At 43.5% G+C, this 17,899-nt stretch overlaps 1 long non-coding RNA gene across 1 annotated transcript in view; it reads left to right on the plus strand.

Annotated features, from left to right (window-relative positions):
* LOC147200721 (uncharacterized) overlaps nucleotides 1–12,228 on the plus strand; it is a 36,347-nt gene extending 24,119 nt beyond the window's left edge. The window contains exon 3 of the long non-coding RNA XR_015101730.1: nucleotides 12,182–12,228. This is a non-coding gene — a long non-coding RNA (uncharacterized LOC147200721). The remainder of the gene's footprint in view (nucleotides 1–12,181) is intronic.
* Nucleotides 12,229–17,899: the final 5,671 nt, after the last annotated feature.

The following is a 17,899-nucleotide window of genomic DNA, read 5'->3' on the forward strand; positions in this document are numbered from 1 at the left end:
TTCCTTCAGGGAGTGAGACCCCTTCAGTGCGGACTACCTTTCCTCTCTTAGTCACCATCCGACTACATTTCTCAAGCCCGAATGACATCCCGATGTCGCTGCTGTAGATCCTGGTTGTGTGGATCAGGGAGTCTATGTCCCTTTCGCTCTTAGCATACAGCTTTATGTCATCTATGTAGAGGAGGTGACTGATCGTAGCTCCATTTCTGAGGCGGTATCCATAGCCTGTCTTGGTGATTACTTGGCTTAGGGAGTTCAGTGCTATGCAGAACAGCAGTGGGGAGAGTGCATCACCTTGGTATATGCCACATTTGATGGACACTTGAGTAAGTGGCTTGCCATTGGCTTCAAGTGTGGTTTTCCACATCTTCATCGAGTTCGCAACGAAGGCTCTTAGGATCCTGTTCACCTTATACAACTCCAAGCATTCAGTGATCCATGTATGTGGCATCGAGTCATCGGCTTTCTTGTAATCAATCCAGGCTGTGCACAGGTTGGTATGTCGGGACCTGCAGTCTTGTGCGACTGTTCTGTCAACCAGAAGCTGATGTTTGGCTCCATTGGTATCTCTACCAATGCCCTTCTGTGCTTCGCTCATGTATTGATTCATGTGTCCACTTATCTTAGCCGCAATGATGCCTGACATGAGCTTCCATGTTGTGAAGAGACAGGTTATTGGCCGATAGTTGGATGGGACTGCACCCTTTGAGGGATCCTTCATGATCAGGATCGTTCGCCCTTCGGTTAGCCATCCTGGGTGAGTCCCATCGCTCACCAGCTGGTTCATTTGTGCTGCTCGGCGCTCATGGAGTGCTGTGAGTTTCTTTAGCCAGTAGGTGTGGACCATGTCCAGGCCTGGTGCTGTCCAGTTTTTCATATCTAAGACTCTTTCCTGTATGTCTGCCACTGTTATGGTAACTGGGTTCTGTTCAGGGAGGTTGCTGTACTCCTCTCTCAGGGTCACCAGCCATTGTGCACTGCTGTTATGTGCAACCTCCTTCTACTATATGCCTTTCCAGTACCTTTCAGTTTCCCGTCTTGGTGGGTCAGCTCTGTTGTTCGGACCCAGCCACTGAGCGTACACTTTCGCAGGTTGTGTTGCGAACAGGCTGTTTATTTGTCTGGCCTCATTCTCTTTCGTGTACCGCTTTAGGCGGCTGGACAAGGCTTGGAGCCTTTGTTTGGCAGTTTCGAGTGCTTCAGGTATGGTCATCTGGATGTACCTCTCGGGTATCGGCCTTTTCATCACACCTCTCTGGGCCTTCGTCAATTGGCTCACATCTTTCTGAGCCGCCTTGATCTTAGCCTCCAACCGTCTTTTCCATGGTGGGTAACGTATGGCTCCCACGGTTGCTTTTATCGCCAAGCATCTCTAGGATCACTGATGCTGAAGCGTATATCAGCTCATTGGTTTCCGTGATCATTACGGTAGGGATCGCCCTCAGTGCTTTCAGGTGATACTTCACATAGCCGTTGTAATCGGTTTCTAGGTTGCCCAGCTTTCATTCTCGCCATGATCTTAGCTTTCAGGTCAGTTGCTGCCTCGCTCAGCATTTTATTCATTGGGGCTGGCCTCCCAATCTCATCATCTGCATTCATTGGGGCTTGCCTCCCAATCTCTGGTATGACCTCCTCCTCTGATCTGGCAGCCTGGGGCCCTTAACCATGGAACCTGCGTTGTACCTCATCAATCTCAAGTTGTGACAGCAGTTACCGTTTGTGGATGTTGGAACACTGAGCTACTAGTTGTTTCGTGGTCAACCGTGACTGTGGGTTTCGAAGTAACCATTTAGCCCACATTCTCTGCATGTAACCCCTCTGACTAGGGTTGCTTGAGTAATAGCATTCCAACAGAGCCATGTTATTGCATCTCGCCCATCTCCGCTTTGTTCCAGTAGCCCATTTTTCATCAAGGTGCTCTGGTTCCCCAGCACCTGACGCAGACCTTGTTTGGCCGGGTGACGTCTGAGCCGGCATGTCATTCGTTTTATTGTCTCTCATCATTGTATGAGGTAGGCATTAGCGTGAAGGATCTTGCCCAAGGACCCACGCTGGATGGTGTTATGTGCTCATTTTTTTGCCCCAAGCGGGATTGTGGCCAACAGTAACTCCTATGAGCGTGTGTTAATTGCCCCTTTTGTTTATTAAAAACGGACAGATTGCATCAGTGGCTGTGTGCATCCTTCTGTCCACATTGAAGGGCATTCCAATATATACATATGAGGACAAGGCTAGGCAATTTTATTTACACCGCGATGCCTCACTCATCATGGTAAATGGGGACCAGGACCCGGCCGTGATAAGTGAAAAGCCGCGAGGGAGGGTTTTTTAAAAATATGTATACAGTATTTATACTTTAGATATTTGAGACAAAGATTAGAGCAGTACACGTATTTACTTAAATATTTCATGATAAAACCTCATACAGTAATTCACATTCATCAGCATTGCCTTCTGAGAGAGGCGAAGAGACTTGTGTTGATGGCATAGAAGGCGGCTCTGACGGTGTAGCTGCCTTTAGCCTCCAGCTAGCTATCCCCGCGCAGCCGACGTCTTTACGAAAAGAAAATTAATTGGTATTGATGAGCAGGAGGTGAAGAGAGAAGTGCTGCTGCTGCTACAAGCCCAATAACCTGCCCCCCCCCACTCTCTCTCTCTCTCTGTCTCTCTCTCTCTCTCCCCCGCCGCTTATGGAGCATATAGCAAATACAACAGAAGAGACAGTATGCCAGAGAGAAGCCGGCAATTGATCAGAGAATCAACAGCGTGACGAGACACAAGGGAAGGTGCTGGGCGGGGCTGCAAAGATGTGCAGCTAATCAGCTCACGGGATAAATCCACTCGTGCTGTCATTGGTCAACGTCGCGCCGGGAACCAATCATGCGCATAGACATGTACAAAACCTCTGAATCATTCTGCATTTTTCCTGAAAGCAGTACTTTGGAATAAAACGCGATGTACTGAAGCCGTGATAAATGAAGCCCGATATAGCGAGGGATCACCGTATCCTCAATTTCATATTCAGGGTGGCATGGGAGTCGACTGATTAGCACATTTGTCCTAGCAGCGCAGAAGTGCAGTGTTCGATTCTGTCTCTGACCTTCCTCTGTGCAGTTTGCATATTCTACCTGTGCCTGCATGGGTTTTCTCTGGGTACTCCGGTTTCCTTCCACGTTCCAAAAACATGCATTGCAGGTTAATATAACATTCTAAATTGCCCCAATGTGTGACTGTGAGCGTGAAAGGTTATTTGTCTATGTTTGGCTGGTAACCAGTTCGGGGTATACCCCGTGAACTGCCCGAAGACAGCTGGGATAGGCTCCAGCATGCCCGCGACCCTTGTGAGGATAAGTGGATTAGAAAATCTATGGATGGATTTCATGTTCAAGGCAACTCAATGTGCTTCACACAAGCAAAGACACCTGGCATGTCATGCACTGATTTTTCATTTATTGGCTAACTGCCAATCCGAGTGATTGTCACCAACACCACTGTGCAAACTGAAAATGGTGGCTTATCCATTCAAGTCATATCTCAAAACAGCATGATACAAACATTTCGCCACAAGTATGAACACTACCTTTAACTTTACGTTTGTTTCCGCCTCCACCATGAATGTGTGAAGAAATATTCTGGAAATGAATGCATTTCACTTCTTAAAACCATGACTGAGGACTGTGTGACAATGACTTCTCAGCCATGTCGATTTTGTGATTCCCTCGTTTGTGAATACAATACACAACAAAGGAATAAATAAACACTTTTGAGAAAGTCCAGTCTCCTACATTTTACTGACATCTGATCATTATGTTGGAGCTACGCTCAAGGAAATGCCAAAATAAATTCTCTAGGGGGCTATAGAATTTATTTTGTGATTTCCTCGCTTGATTTTCTGTTTTGATGCATTATTCTCGATTTTCGTCGTGTCATTGAAGTAATCATTAATTTACGTTTTTCGGAGGCGGTCATGAATGCCTCTCGACTCGAACGGAAGGAGCATAGCTCCATCTAGTGGATGCATTGTAGATTGCACCTTATAAACCAGTGTGTCCAATATAGAAAAAAATTACAAATTACGCCATTCATTGAAGGTGTGCCTCATAATCCAGTGCACCTTTTAGTGCGGAAAATACGGTTCTCAAAAATTTAAATTACAAACGCTGTTATATGAAAATGCTGTTATTCCTGACAATTACAACAATTAAGTCTACTAGAGTTAAAAGCATGGTTACGTTTTTCCTGGTCTGTTTAGAGCAGGTGTCACCAACCAGGGAGCCCTCAGGGACTACATGAGTAGCCCGCAGGCCTATTCCAAAAATAGCTCACCATTGATTAGACACTGTGACTCTCCATGGATAATATAAAATAACATAATTTGAAATAATAAAAAAAAATAGACAAAACTGTGAAAATAAATACATGTACAACATCAACAAAATAGATCCATCCATCCATAAGACACCAAAACAAGGGCACAGTCTCAAACTGTGTTAAAAGCTAAAGAATATGCATGGGTTTTGAGGCAATTAAAAACTGGTACGTGGTAAGGATGCTTACCTGACGTGCACTGGCAGGTCATTCTACAGTTTTGGACCAGCAATGGAAAATTTTATATTCCTGCTAACCTAATTTTGGTCCCGAGAAGAGCAGTTGGCCTGAGGTACCGAGAATAGGCAAAGTGATGGACCATCTTTGCCAGATGTACTATCATAAAAATAAATACATCCATTCCTATGTAGAAATAGCTTTCAAGAACTATTGACAAAAAAGCTGAGGTAGGCAAAGGCATCCATTGTGGCATAATGAGGGCATGCTTGTATAATATAGTATACCTTAGTATACTATAGTATGGTATTGTACAGTATAACATTGGGAAGTGGTCACACTAACTTGAAAACTTAACCTTGTCATAAAAACAGACAGATGGACTTATATTTGGACGCCAGCGTGGGCGAGTTGAAAGCTGCTGCAGGTGTCATAGTGGTGGAGAGGTGACAGGGTGAGATGTGTCTCATTATCACTGCAAGGTGCCAACCACATGCTCTTGGAAACTCTTCAGCACCCCACTCCAACCATTTTATCTCACCATTTTAAACAAATCCTTGATAATTAAACTACCAATGTTCTCTGTGATATACACGATTCATATACAGTGCATCCATCCATCCATTTTCTGTATCACTTATCTTCACTTGGGTCGTGGATGTGCTGGAGCCTATCGGAGATGTCCTTGGGCAAGAGGCAGTGTCCATCCCGAACTGGTCGCCAGACAATTGCACTATATACAGTATATTTATCTGCATTTCCAGCTCCATCGCTTATTGTATCTTCACACAGAAATATATTCTGGTTAGCTCACTTGTAGTTAGCACTAGAAGCTAACTTTGCAGCTTACATCTTCACTCGGTCTTTTGCCTCCTGTCACTTAATTGACTCCTAGATCCCTCAGGAAAATCTATCATCTAATCAACCAAGGACTACCCAGTTAGAGGCAGAGGAGTTTGAGTCATGGCTTAACATCCTTGAGGAAAGAAGGGGCAATCTAGCTCACAGATATGACATTATTGAACAGCGCACATCCAGAGGGATTGAGAAGTGGGTATATGCCATGCTGACTGAAAAATAAGCCGGTATACGCGTATACGCCGTCTACCCGCATATACCCTGGACTACACCACTGCAGTTTGTCACCACTACTAAGATTAGCACACTTTCTTGACTAACCTTTGTTAGGTTTGGATGCCATAGTGAAGGGCTCGACAAATACCAACTGTGTTAACTGTATCACTGCGCTGTTCCGCATCAGTCCTGAATGTTTGAGAGCTATGTGTCCAAAAGATCTGCGCTCAAGTGCACAGCGGCTGCAGAAGAAATTTTCTTCTAGCTGCTCCGTCATTTGCTCCTTGGGCCACGAGGTGTTCCGCTAGTTTTACGTAAATGTGAAACACGCAGAAAAGTTGTTCACCAGTCAGGCGATCGCTCACTATGCTGATGTTTGCCTTGGACATTTTCGAAGGACTGTTAAAAGCCGACAAAAGCAAAGGTCCTTGGATCAGTTCTTGACAAAACACCAGGCAAAAAGCACTTCTGAGAGAGAACATGAACTAAAGAGGGCAAAAGACGATGAGGACACAGTTAAAAGTTAAATGACCACATTTTTTACATTATGCATGACTCTCATTTATTGTGCAATAATCTAATTGTAACATGTATTTGTTACATATTTTGATGCATTTTTATGCTTTCGAAAACATTTATGTCTGAATTTTGGTGGGGCTTGGAACGGGTTAGGGCATTTACATGGAAAAAGCGTCTCGACTTACAACATTTTCTACTTAAGAAATTTCTTCCAGAACCAATTAATTTCAGTAGAGGTACCACTGTTCACAGTCCCCAGGATGGATCAAAATGAAGATGATCTCACCCATGTGAAGGCCCTCATCATCTTGGCCGACAACAACATACATTCCCTTTTGTGTACTTTGTCCCTTTGATACTGACAACGCATGTGGCTGTAATAGTCATGAGTGAAGTTAAATGGTGCAGTTGCCAACTTGATTTTCTCACTGTCATCAAACTGCCAATACCTTATGTTTATTTTCATTCATTACATTATCAAGACATTATCAGTCATATTCTGTCCATCCCATACATCAGGGGTGGCCAACCAGTCAGAGACTAAGAGCCAATTTTTTTACTGTGTTACTACAAAGAGCCACACATACACGCGCACGCGCTCGCGCACACACAATTTTTTGCCCAAAGATCGACTTTTGGAGCGACCAACCTCCGCACGTGCAAGCATATGAACACACATGCACGCACGCACGCACGCACACACACACACACACACACACGACCATGCACTCACGTACATATGCATGCGCGCCACGACGAGCAACAGCCTGAGCGCCCGAACATAACTGAAACCTAAAGACACAAACACACAAATATATATATATATATTTTCCAATTTCCTGCTCCCACCGCTAGCAGTCGACTTGGGTCCAATCTGCTGGCTCTTGGTCGATTGCGATTGACGTATTGGGCACCCCTGCCTTAAAAGCAGAGGTAATTCGCTGACTAGCTTAGCACTTAGCTCCGTGTCTGCGCATGAGCAATGATTCAGTCATCTGATTGGTTGCCCTCTGTCAATCAAGTAACGGGATTGGTGATAGGCTGACGTAGTACGTTCCATCTGGCAGGCCCAGAGGTATGGGTGCTCCCTAATGTTGCCAATGGTGTCCCTTTTTGGGACATTAATCCAAACTGTTGGTGCTCCCTAATGTTGCCAATGGTGTCCCTTTGTAGTGTCTTCCTCACTTGCCCCCCTGTGGTGCATCAGTAACGGCCACATTTACAAAACAAAGTTCTTCACACCTTTGCCTGGCTGTTAGCCCTTACACTCCGTTCCACAGGGGGACAGTCTTGGGGGTGATCCCAGGAGGTCCCAAGAAAGGACACCTTGGGTCTGCCAGTGGTTAAGCACTGTTGTTTTAATGGCAGTGCCATCGCCGAGGCGTTTTCGACAATTGTCGTGTGAAAGCCCGGGAGCCGCATTGAACCAGCCAAAGAGCCACATGCGGCTCGCGAGCCGCAGGTTTGCCACCCCTGCCATACATTATCAAACACATCAGGGGACAAGAGGCATGAATGAGACTTTTCATCCTGCTTTTTTTGAAAGTCTCATATTCGAAGAGATAAGTAATAGTTTCTTTCATTGGCACTTTGTGTGCAAAGCACTTTCCCGAATCACTTACCACTAAATACAAAGGCTGACTTGCCACGCTGATCTATACGCATATGTTGTTGCCTTTTTGTTTTTTACATGTCATTTTTTGGGAGCTGTTCAATTACTGTAGCAAAATCTGTGTCAGGAACCCAAAGCAGAGACAATTTTCCTTTGAGTTTGGAAAAGATGTTCAACTAAGCGGCATCAGGGATGTCCTGGACTTGCTCAATAATAATGAATTACCAATGTTGGAAAAACTAATTTAGCTTGAAGCCTCAAGAAAACAGATTAAAAAAAGAGCTCTTCTTCCACAACATCATCCAGTTTTGTATCGATATGTGCATCATACTCGGATAGAGAGGTATAGGGTGTACTCACAGGTTGAGAAGGAGTTTCAAATTGTGTTTCTTGTGCTGGGTGAGGAAACACCACCTCACGCATTTCTGTTGCACAGCTTACTTTATGTGTTCTCAAAATGTGAAATGCATATGTCGATTTTACACAAAATGTTTTCTCACAATCCCTGATGGGACTTGTTATTTTTCTGCCCCCTGTTATTGACCTTTCAGATGATGAAGCAACCCCTTCGCATTCGTCAGTATACCCTGACAAGATTCAATCTGGAATCTCAGTGTTGTACCAGTAGGCTCATCTAAAGTAGTTTTCTCAGACTTGTACCTTTTAAGATCTCTGTACAAATGAGACTTGAAAATTGCAAATTTCCTGAATGCATGAGTACAATTAGGTACACCACGGCTAAAAGGGCAGTTTGCTGCATTACTATGGTGTTTCGTGATTAGTAAAATCTACGTATTAAAGTTTTACTCTCATGGGAACAATGCCTGCAGGGATTTCACACCTACGTAGAGAAAAATGAAAGAGGAAGATTAAGATTAAGATTAAGATATCCTTTATTTGTCCCGCAATGGGGAAATTACAATCAGAATTCAGAAAGGAAAACGCTGGGTAGGGAGAGGGAAAAAAAAAAAAAACACGCTCGAACTATCCTCTTCTGAGGATAATTTAAGTCCAGGATAAAAAAAGACCCTGGCACATAAATAAGCATTAGACAGTTACAACAAGTCACAAGACATAACATGTATAAGGGGGGGATGAATGGGAAGGGGGGGGGGGGGGGGTAGGGTAACTGCGACGCGCCGAGAATGACCAGCTGCACGGTCACCGTTGCGCTCCGCATTATCGAACCACGTCACGGGGGAAAAAGAATCGGAGCGATGAAGACGGTGATAACAAGGATGTGTATGCGCGTGTGGTTGTCCAGTTGTGTATGTGTATGCGTGTACAGGTCATAGCTGCTTCGTCGAGGTCTGCTCATCATGAAGACAGTATGTTACAGAAGGAGTAACATATATCCATCCATCCATCTTCTACCGCTTATCCGGGCTGGGTCGCGGGGGCAGCAGCTTTAGCAGGGAAGCCAAGACTTCCCTCTCCCTAGCTACCTATTCCAGCTCTCCCCGGGGGATCCCGAGGCGTTCCCAGGCTGGCGTAGTACATTCTGTGTATTTAGCGCCTTTGTTTGATGGCATCGCCACTGCCGAGGCGTTTTCGACGCTTGTCGTGTGAAAGTCCGGGAGCGTTTGCCACATGCGGCTTGCGAACCGCGGGTTGGCCACCCCTGCACTAGAGCGTCACTGAAAAGGTTACATACACCTGAGGTCTGGACCGTAGCTCAGGTGAAAAAAAAGTCCAGAATTGAATGTGTAATCATGAACAGTGTAAAGAAAACTGTAAATGCGGTGGAGGATGGCATAAGCGGCCAAAATGGCTGCTCTTAGCACTAAGGGGGCCTTGTGAGTTCGGAGTTGTGGCCAGGGCTGGGACAGACACCTCACACACACTATCACGGCAGGGCCAACTGCGGTGGCACATGTTCACATAAGCAGGCTTGAGACGGTCCATCGTGATTCACTTTGGTTCATGTCCAGCACAAAGCTCTGAACCCCTGCCTCCACCACGTGGAAGGGCCACTTGTGGGGGTACAGCAGTATGGTCCAATGGCTGCCGTTTTGGACGAAGACGTAATTGAGCTGATTGCAGGTCCGTCGGCACATAGGACTGCGGGAGGCTGTGGCAAAATTAGGGCATTTACATGGATTCGAGCATTTACTTGGAAAACATGTCTTTACTTGTAAAATTTTGGAGTGACGATTTTTTTTCCCCCCAGAACCAATTAATTTTGTAAGTAGGTACCACTGTACCAGGTGCTGTAGGTGTGTATAGGCATGACATTAGCAGCTTCCATGTCCGCTGGCCATGCTGTTTACCGGCTGTGCGTTGAGCGCCAGACACTATTAGCCTGTATTAAACAACAGCTTGCAGTCCCACCCTGATCAGCACACGTAGCTGCTAATGAGTGCTGGCCCTCGTATTTCCGTGACCCCTTGAAACTGCAGGGTTTGCGACACTGACTGGCTTTGGCATCAAATCCGGTGTGGTAGAATCACAACCCGTCATCCCATTGACGATGGGTTGTCACTGCGACAATCATGTTTGTAGTGTCCTCCGGTGACTGTTGGTGATTGGCAAAGAAAACCCTGTCTGCCTCCTCAGCAAGCTTTTTTGAGGAGGAGAGGGGGGAAATGGCTCATGTGGTGTGTGCTGCCTCTGGAAGCTGCCGTATGAATATGTGGGTGAACAGAAATGAGTGATCAGTTGAGTCCAACGCAATTCAGACGGTTTGCCGTCCAGAAGGACAGCAGGTTGTCTGCCTGATCCAATTTGAACAATTCAGAGAGTCTCAAAAGGTATGACATGAGTGCATCATACCTGTCGATAGATAGTGGAGCCTCCAGCAGTGCCATCGCTCTGGCTGTCATCGAGGCATAAAACAATGTCACGACATGGAAATATTTTGTAACATCAAGGTGACTGCTGTTGATGCTTCCTTTGAAAATTTTTGCTCACATCAGGGTCACCAATGAGATGAGGAGACAAGGAAAGTCATGTCTTGTTTACTCTTCACACAAAACTGAACTGTTTTGCCGAAAATGTTAAAAAAATTGTGTTCAATTCCCGGGGACACAAAACTGAACTGTTTTGCAGAAAATGTTAAACAATTGTGTTCAATTCACGGGGATACTTGTAGTTTAGATCTTAAATAAATATGTTTTTTGTCATCCAAATCTTTGTACATTTCTGACACATCTTGAACAACAACAATACATTGACATCCAACAGGTAATTTTAAAATGATTTCATGATTGTGTTGCATAGGATTAGATTCATTATTTCACACATTTCGGAAAAGTGGAGGCAAAGTGTTGGGAAGCCAAAGTATCTTTTTAAACTGTGGCCTCTCTTAAGCCGAACAGGGTGATCAAGGACATTTTTAACTTTCTTCTGGGTCGTAATTTGCTTTACGGCAAAGTGTTAAACATGTTGATCTTGGAATGACAAAATAGGAGCAAACCGGGGACACCCGAAATGAATCTTCAGATTTGTCTGCATGGCTGAACAATCTTGAATTGAACTGGCAAGAAAATGAAGCAACAAATGTTCTAATATCTTTAGAAATGAACAAATACAAAATTGAATGACAAACCAGAAATGCAAATGAATTATACATATCAGGATGTATTGTCTTAGCCTGCACAAAAAAATAGCATCAACATCGACAGCAAACTGTTGACGCTGCTAGAATATTTAACATAAACAGGGTAAGCGCAGTAAATGGTAAACTATCTGAACTGTACTTTGGAGGAGCGTGAAACTGAACATTGTGGCACAGGCTCCTACACAGCTGTCAGATGGCTCAGTTTATGAATAGTGGTACAATGAGTTCAGGACTCGAGAGCAGAAATTCAAGTGTTTTGCAAAAATAAAGATAAATCCCAGCCTCCCAGAGCTCTCAAATAAAGGCTGACTTGCAAAAAGAACAAGGCAAAGTACTTTTTGCACAGGGAATATAAAGCTTTGTGAAGGGATTTTAAAGTTGCAGTTCCTTACAAAGCAGGGAAACATCTCACTCACGTGTCAAAATTGGAAATGCCTCAATTATTGGCTGATCACTTTAGTTGGTACTTAGCCATGTTTGGGAGCTTTACATTATGTGTTTTCCAGGGGGAAAAAAGACTTCAAAATAGTGAAGAGTGAAATGCATTTTCAGTAATTTCTAAAAAATTGCCTTTCCTACATGCTGCTCCCAAAGATGTTAATTTGAAGAAAAAAAAATCACCTTTGGCGATAACTGACTGACATTAGTAATTTAAGTCAGTACCACTGCAGAAGTGTATTATTCTCTCAAAGAGAATAATTTTCTAAATATCAGAAGGTATGATCAGTTGCTGGTTTTCTTTGGATTTGCATCCATATTTTTTTCAAACATTTTCAATATTAAAATTTAGATACTCGTCCTCTCTCAAGAATGATCACCTGACAGCAATTAATACCCTTCCATTATATGTCCCTGTCTTTTTCACTTTTTAGTTTTGGAAGTGCTTGGTGGTCAACTGCCCTTCAACTGCTAGACCATGTTTAAGTTGGTAAGTTAAAACAACCTCCAAGAGAATCCATCTCTGTACTTGTGTCTATTCTTACAATAATTTTCAATGTCTCTTATTCACCATGCAATGTATAGTGTTGTTTATTTCTATTGCTTTTCTCTCAAATTGTCCCATTAATAATGGAAAAGATTAGAGTCAATTTTCTCTTGATTAGTCTATTATTCTCAGTTGCATTAAAAAAAAACATCTATGTACTCTGCAATTTGAACCAGTGCAGGGAAGAAGTGATTGTGATAAAAGAAGGGCATAAAACAATGAGAGGAGAAGGAAAATTAACATACGAATGAATTGCCAATTTCTGGTTTTGTCAAGTGTGGTAGGCAGCTCTTGACAAAAATCTGTTTCCGCTGAAGCACTCTGAGAGCTGCTTTGGCGTATTGTAGCGCATCGTGCATAGAGCTTGAATGAATGAAGGTGGTTGCTTGGCGTTGAACAGAGCATGACTTGATCACTTTCCTTTTTACATTGGTACAATTCAGAATATTTTGACCACCCATGAGTTGACTGTACTGCTGTTGCACTGTACGGTAATGTAGCTGTCCAACACCAAGACAAATGTCTGTATGATGTTTACTGAAAGCAGCAGAACACATCAGTACTTTGGCCTGGGAACACCAAAATATAAAAATAATGCAAGTCCATGATTTAATTTCTAGTTTTGTAACAAGGTACATGTGGTTATCGGAGATATTGCCTGCATTTGAGTGTAATCACATTTTCTCTGTGCAAGATACACATTGTGACTTTTCACACAGTATATGAAGTGCCATATATTCTGCCCTCAAGCTCCTATCCCACAGGGGGCTGAACATTTGCTGCTCTCGGCAAAGATAGTGAACGTCAGGGCTTGTCACACGTTCAAGGTCGCAAACGTTTGCCAAATGTCCGTCAGACTTTCGCCAAGAGTTTTGGTGATTTTTCTTTTCGCAAGGAAATTTTTAACATGTTCAAAAGTCACTTGCGACAAGAAAAGTACGCTGAGGCAGGATCCAATGAGGATTGTAGGACATGCATTGAGAGAGTGAGAGAGAGACAGGCAACTGGCCAGGCTGTCCGTGGCATGGACAAGCGACTGCCGCAGCAGTCCTCGTGGACCAGTCTGACATAGTCACATAGTCAGATGAATAGGGCAATGGTCCATACAGCCCCGCTTTAACATGGACACATGACTGGCACTGCGGTTCGTGTTGCTCAGTCATGACTTGGACAGGCAACTGGCCTGGCAGTCGATACAGCCATGACGTGGACAAGTGACAGGTGCCACGATCAGACCTACCCAGTCCTGGCATGGACATGCGACTGGCATGGCAAGCCTGGCCAAGCTGCTGTGAAATTGGACAGGCACCTGATGCGGCGGACCGGGTGGACCAGTCGGTAAATGGCCAGCCGACAGGTGATTCAGGCCGCCCAGTCAGGACATGGTTCAGCGACTGAGCCATGAGCAGTCGATAAGCTGGTATGAGCGCCAGAATAGTAATGGGGGGCAGTGAGCTGCCCTGTCACAGTAACAGGGACTGTGAGCTGCCTCAGTTCATGTCCATGGGCTGTGAGCTGCTGCAGCACAGAAATTGTGTCTGCATTTGCCTCTTCAGCCTGTCACTGGACAGCTTGGTCAGCAGGCTGATGGTAATGACAAGCAGACAGATGGCGTGTAAGGCACTGGCATGTAGGGCAATGCTGTGCACCTTCCACTGGGTCCTTTGGTCTGTATTTGTTTTTTGTGCATTCTCAGGATTAGGTTTTCATGGTAGTGGTGGTAAAAGGTCGAGGACCCAAGTGGGGGGAATCAGGGAGTCAAGGCAAGAGTGCAGAATGTATCTCGAAGGATTCGTTTGCAAAACTCAAAAAGTACAATAAGGCACACGAAATAATCAACACACGTCATTAACAAAGTCCAAAAAAGAAACAAGATACATTGTAACAAACACAGATAATAGACTCAGCACGACAGAAAACATACACCTAGGAAACATGATGTATGACAACAATGCACAGACTAAATGAAAGCAGGAAACAACACACACACACACACACACTAAAAGCATGGGGCAATGAGGCCCACTGGGACAAAACATGAGTGGCTCAATGAAGTTGATTGGGAGACACTGATTGAGGCACAGGGCTGATGAGAACATCTTTCGATGGAAACCCAAGCATAAGACAAGACATGAATGTACAAAGGACACAGGAAAATGACAATATGAAACAAAATCTAAATCTAATCTCAACAAAGTCAACAAAAACACAAGTGACATTGTAAGATATTAATATGTAATTGTATTCATTGTCGTGTTTGTTGGTATTGAACTGTATGTGATTAAACAAAACTAAGACCTGTTTGTAATATTGTGACTAGTTCATCAACTAATTGACGTTGTCAAAATAATAAACACAGCTCTTATTATTGGCTGGATTATGTGTAGTGTTAAACATTATGAGATGAGTTTGTGATTTTCAATCACAATCAAAAATGAAAAAATAACTCCCAAATTGAGGCAGGAAATGTGTAAAAGGTTAACTCCTAGCATGTGAACTCCAGGAAGACCACAGATCAAGATCCGTTGTATTGTATACAATTTTACCTCTGCATTTAACCCATCACAGATGTGAACACTGCAGAAACATTCCATTTGTGACACACACAAGAGCAGTAGGCAGCTTTACAGCCCCCAGGGAGCAATTCAAGTCAGGTGCCTTAATAAAGGATACCTCCGTTGTGAGTTCCAAGGGTAAATTGATCCTGGAGCCCCCTCAGTCACGGGCCACATTCTTAACCACTCATCCAAAGATGCCCAGCACAGGGGTTGAATTCACAGATCTCCAGCTGCGACATTGGGCCTCATTCATGAACCATTTTTAAGAACGAATTAGCTCTCAGTCCCACTTTTATAGAAGAATGTGATTTCCCCCATGTGTTCATAAGAACTCCCCATAGAATACCGATGATCGACCAGAAATGTTTTGGGGTATTTTCTGTGGTTCTACTACCCTAGGATTTGAAACTCACAGACTCATGCATGCAGAGATACACAGACACACTGACACAAACAAAGGCATACTCAAAAGAGAGAGAGTGTGTGACGAATGCAACTGTGCACGGGAGTCGTTGGGGGTGTCGGTGCGTTGCTCAAAGGTAGCTCGGCGGTCCTCTTGAAGACATCAAGTATCTTTCGAGCAACTACAAATCTACACTTTTCTTCATCCATAATGGTCGAAATTTTCATTTGTTTTTTTGTTTTTTTTTAATCTATGGCATGTCTTTTCTTTTTGTGTCCAGATTGCATTGGATGAGTACTTCTTCAGTACTCACAAATGAACATAATCTCAACATTTTTAGGGCATTGAAAATATATTGCATATTCTATAACATGGATATATCACCATAAAAAACCTACACCAGTGATGTCACCTGACATCTATCGAGAGGTAAGAAAACCAAGTGACATATTCAATAGACCTGGTAACAGTACAAGGTAAACAGACCCACTGCTCTCTCGTTGCTGATGACACCAAGTCAGGGTCCTGTCGTTTGAGCCGACTCACCACCAAATCTCCTTTCTGACAGCAAGCAGAGAAATCTGATTCTGACTCTTGGCCTGATACGATCATCAACACTGAATAGCTAATATGTGGATGTTTTTCAGAAAACTTAATATAGTAGGTGTATACAGACCCTCTTCAAGCTCTGGACCTACAACTTGGAATATTGTGAATTTCAACTGCAAAAAAATGAATGGCAAAGAAATCAGTGAGATCTTACTGTTGTGGGCCCAGTTTTATTGCATTATGCTCCAGCGGAATGAGCCCCCCTCCCCTGAACCCAGCTGGGCAGCACTCACACCATACTATCTTTGTGCACCATCATACAATGCTATACAAAACTGAATAACTGCAGCTGTTCTGACTTTTTTGACTCATTATGTTTATGTTTATTTCTAATGTGCAAGGTGGCTGTTATCAGTTACAGCTAACAGGCGGAATGCTTGTATTGAATCTAGGATGCGTTCATGACCTTATACACAAGCAATCTTTCTGAGCTGTGTCCGGTATCTTGCAGCTGTGTTAGTGCCGTGGAAGTCTGTTGCTCTTGAAGATCTGTGAACTTGTGTGTCCCATGTGTGCTCAACTGTACAAACTGACTGTCAGTGTTCCATGGCAAGGACAACTTTGGCCCTCATGCTGGTCATCGGGATCCAAGGATGCTTGGCCAAGATTAATTACGTCCTGATCGCCCCTACAAGTGTTATGTTACATTGATGTGATGAGGGGTAAGGGATAGTTAAAAAAAAAATCAATCAACTGATTTTTTTTGTTGTTTCAAAAATGTCCCCAGTGTGATTGTTAAAAATAATTTTGACTTGACTTACCCTTTAACAAGCTGTAAGTTACTTTGATGTTGCATGTTGAGGTATTTTACAGATGAAGATATATAAATATGTTTTGTTGTTTTTAGAAAATATTGTTTTCAAAGGGCATGAGAAAATAGGGAAATTGAATGCAAATTTGTAAAAGTGATGTGTTTTATAAAGTTATGTCAATAACATAATGACATAAAAAAACATGATTTAAATCAGTATCAGTCACTGCTACGAGATCAAGGAATTATCTCACCGATTAGGCTACCATTTGTGCTATTTCCATGAACAGAATTAACCTCCCATAATCCGCATCTGACATTTTCACCAGATGGACTTGAATAGAATGAAAATGCGTTTGCATACAAGACCACTCAGTCCCCTGACTCCTCACATTCCAATTTTACAGGTGATGTTTTTATCTTTCTGGCTCAGACAAATAATTAAACATGCTAAAATGTAGAAAGGTTAAATAGTCCTTTCAGAACAAATGTGAAATACCACAACACAACATGTGTTCTGTGTGTATTTGTTCGTGGGGTTGCAACAAGTGGACAGGAGGAGGGGCTCCTTCTCTGACAAATAAATAAATCAAGAAATAAAAAAGGTTCAACATCACTACTTAATCTGGTGACTGGTGGTTGTGTTGGCTGCTAAATGCTATCTTGGTTAACATTTCAACAGCTGGAAACAATTCAGTCCACTCCGAAGATACTCCAACTTCCTTGTTCCCACTCCCCTTAACGTGTTCCTTTTTTTGTGGAGGAGCATGGGCTTGACTCTCTGACTGCCTCCCAGATGACCAAGCTTCTCACCCTATTTCTAAGTGAGAGCCCATACACACAAAAAACACATTTCAGACTCTCATTCTTTTGGTCATGACGTAGGTGAGGGTAGGAACGAAGTTTGACCAGTAAATCAAGAGCGTCACCTTTCGGCACAGCTCCTTCTTTCCTTCTTCACCATCACAGACCGCATCACAGCAGATGCTCCACCAATCTGACTGTCGATTTCCCTCTTCATCCCGCTCTCAAATTGTGAAACGATCCCAAGATACTTGAACTCCTCCACTTGGGGTAGTATCTCCTCCCCGACACAGAGAGGGCACAAAACCTTTCTCCAGCTGAGGACCATGGATTCAGATTTTGAGGTGCTGATTTTCATCCCAATCATTTTCATCCCAATCACATGGACATTGAGGAGAGTGCCTTGCCTTGGTGGTTATATTTTAAGAATGGAAACCGTATTATGAGTTTCACCTTCAGAGGCATCATACTCCCCTGCCT

The sequence above is a fragment of the Hippocampus guttulatus genome, chromosome 9, assembly GCF_054856545.1.
Source record: "Hippocampus guttulatus isolate MCC_2025c chromosome 9, RoL_Hgut_1.0, whole genome shotgun sequence".
In the NCBI taxonomy this organism is placed as follows: Eukaryota; Metazoa; Chordata; class Actinopteri; order Syngnathiformes; family Syngnathidae; genus Hippocampus; species Hippocampus guttulatus.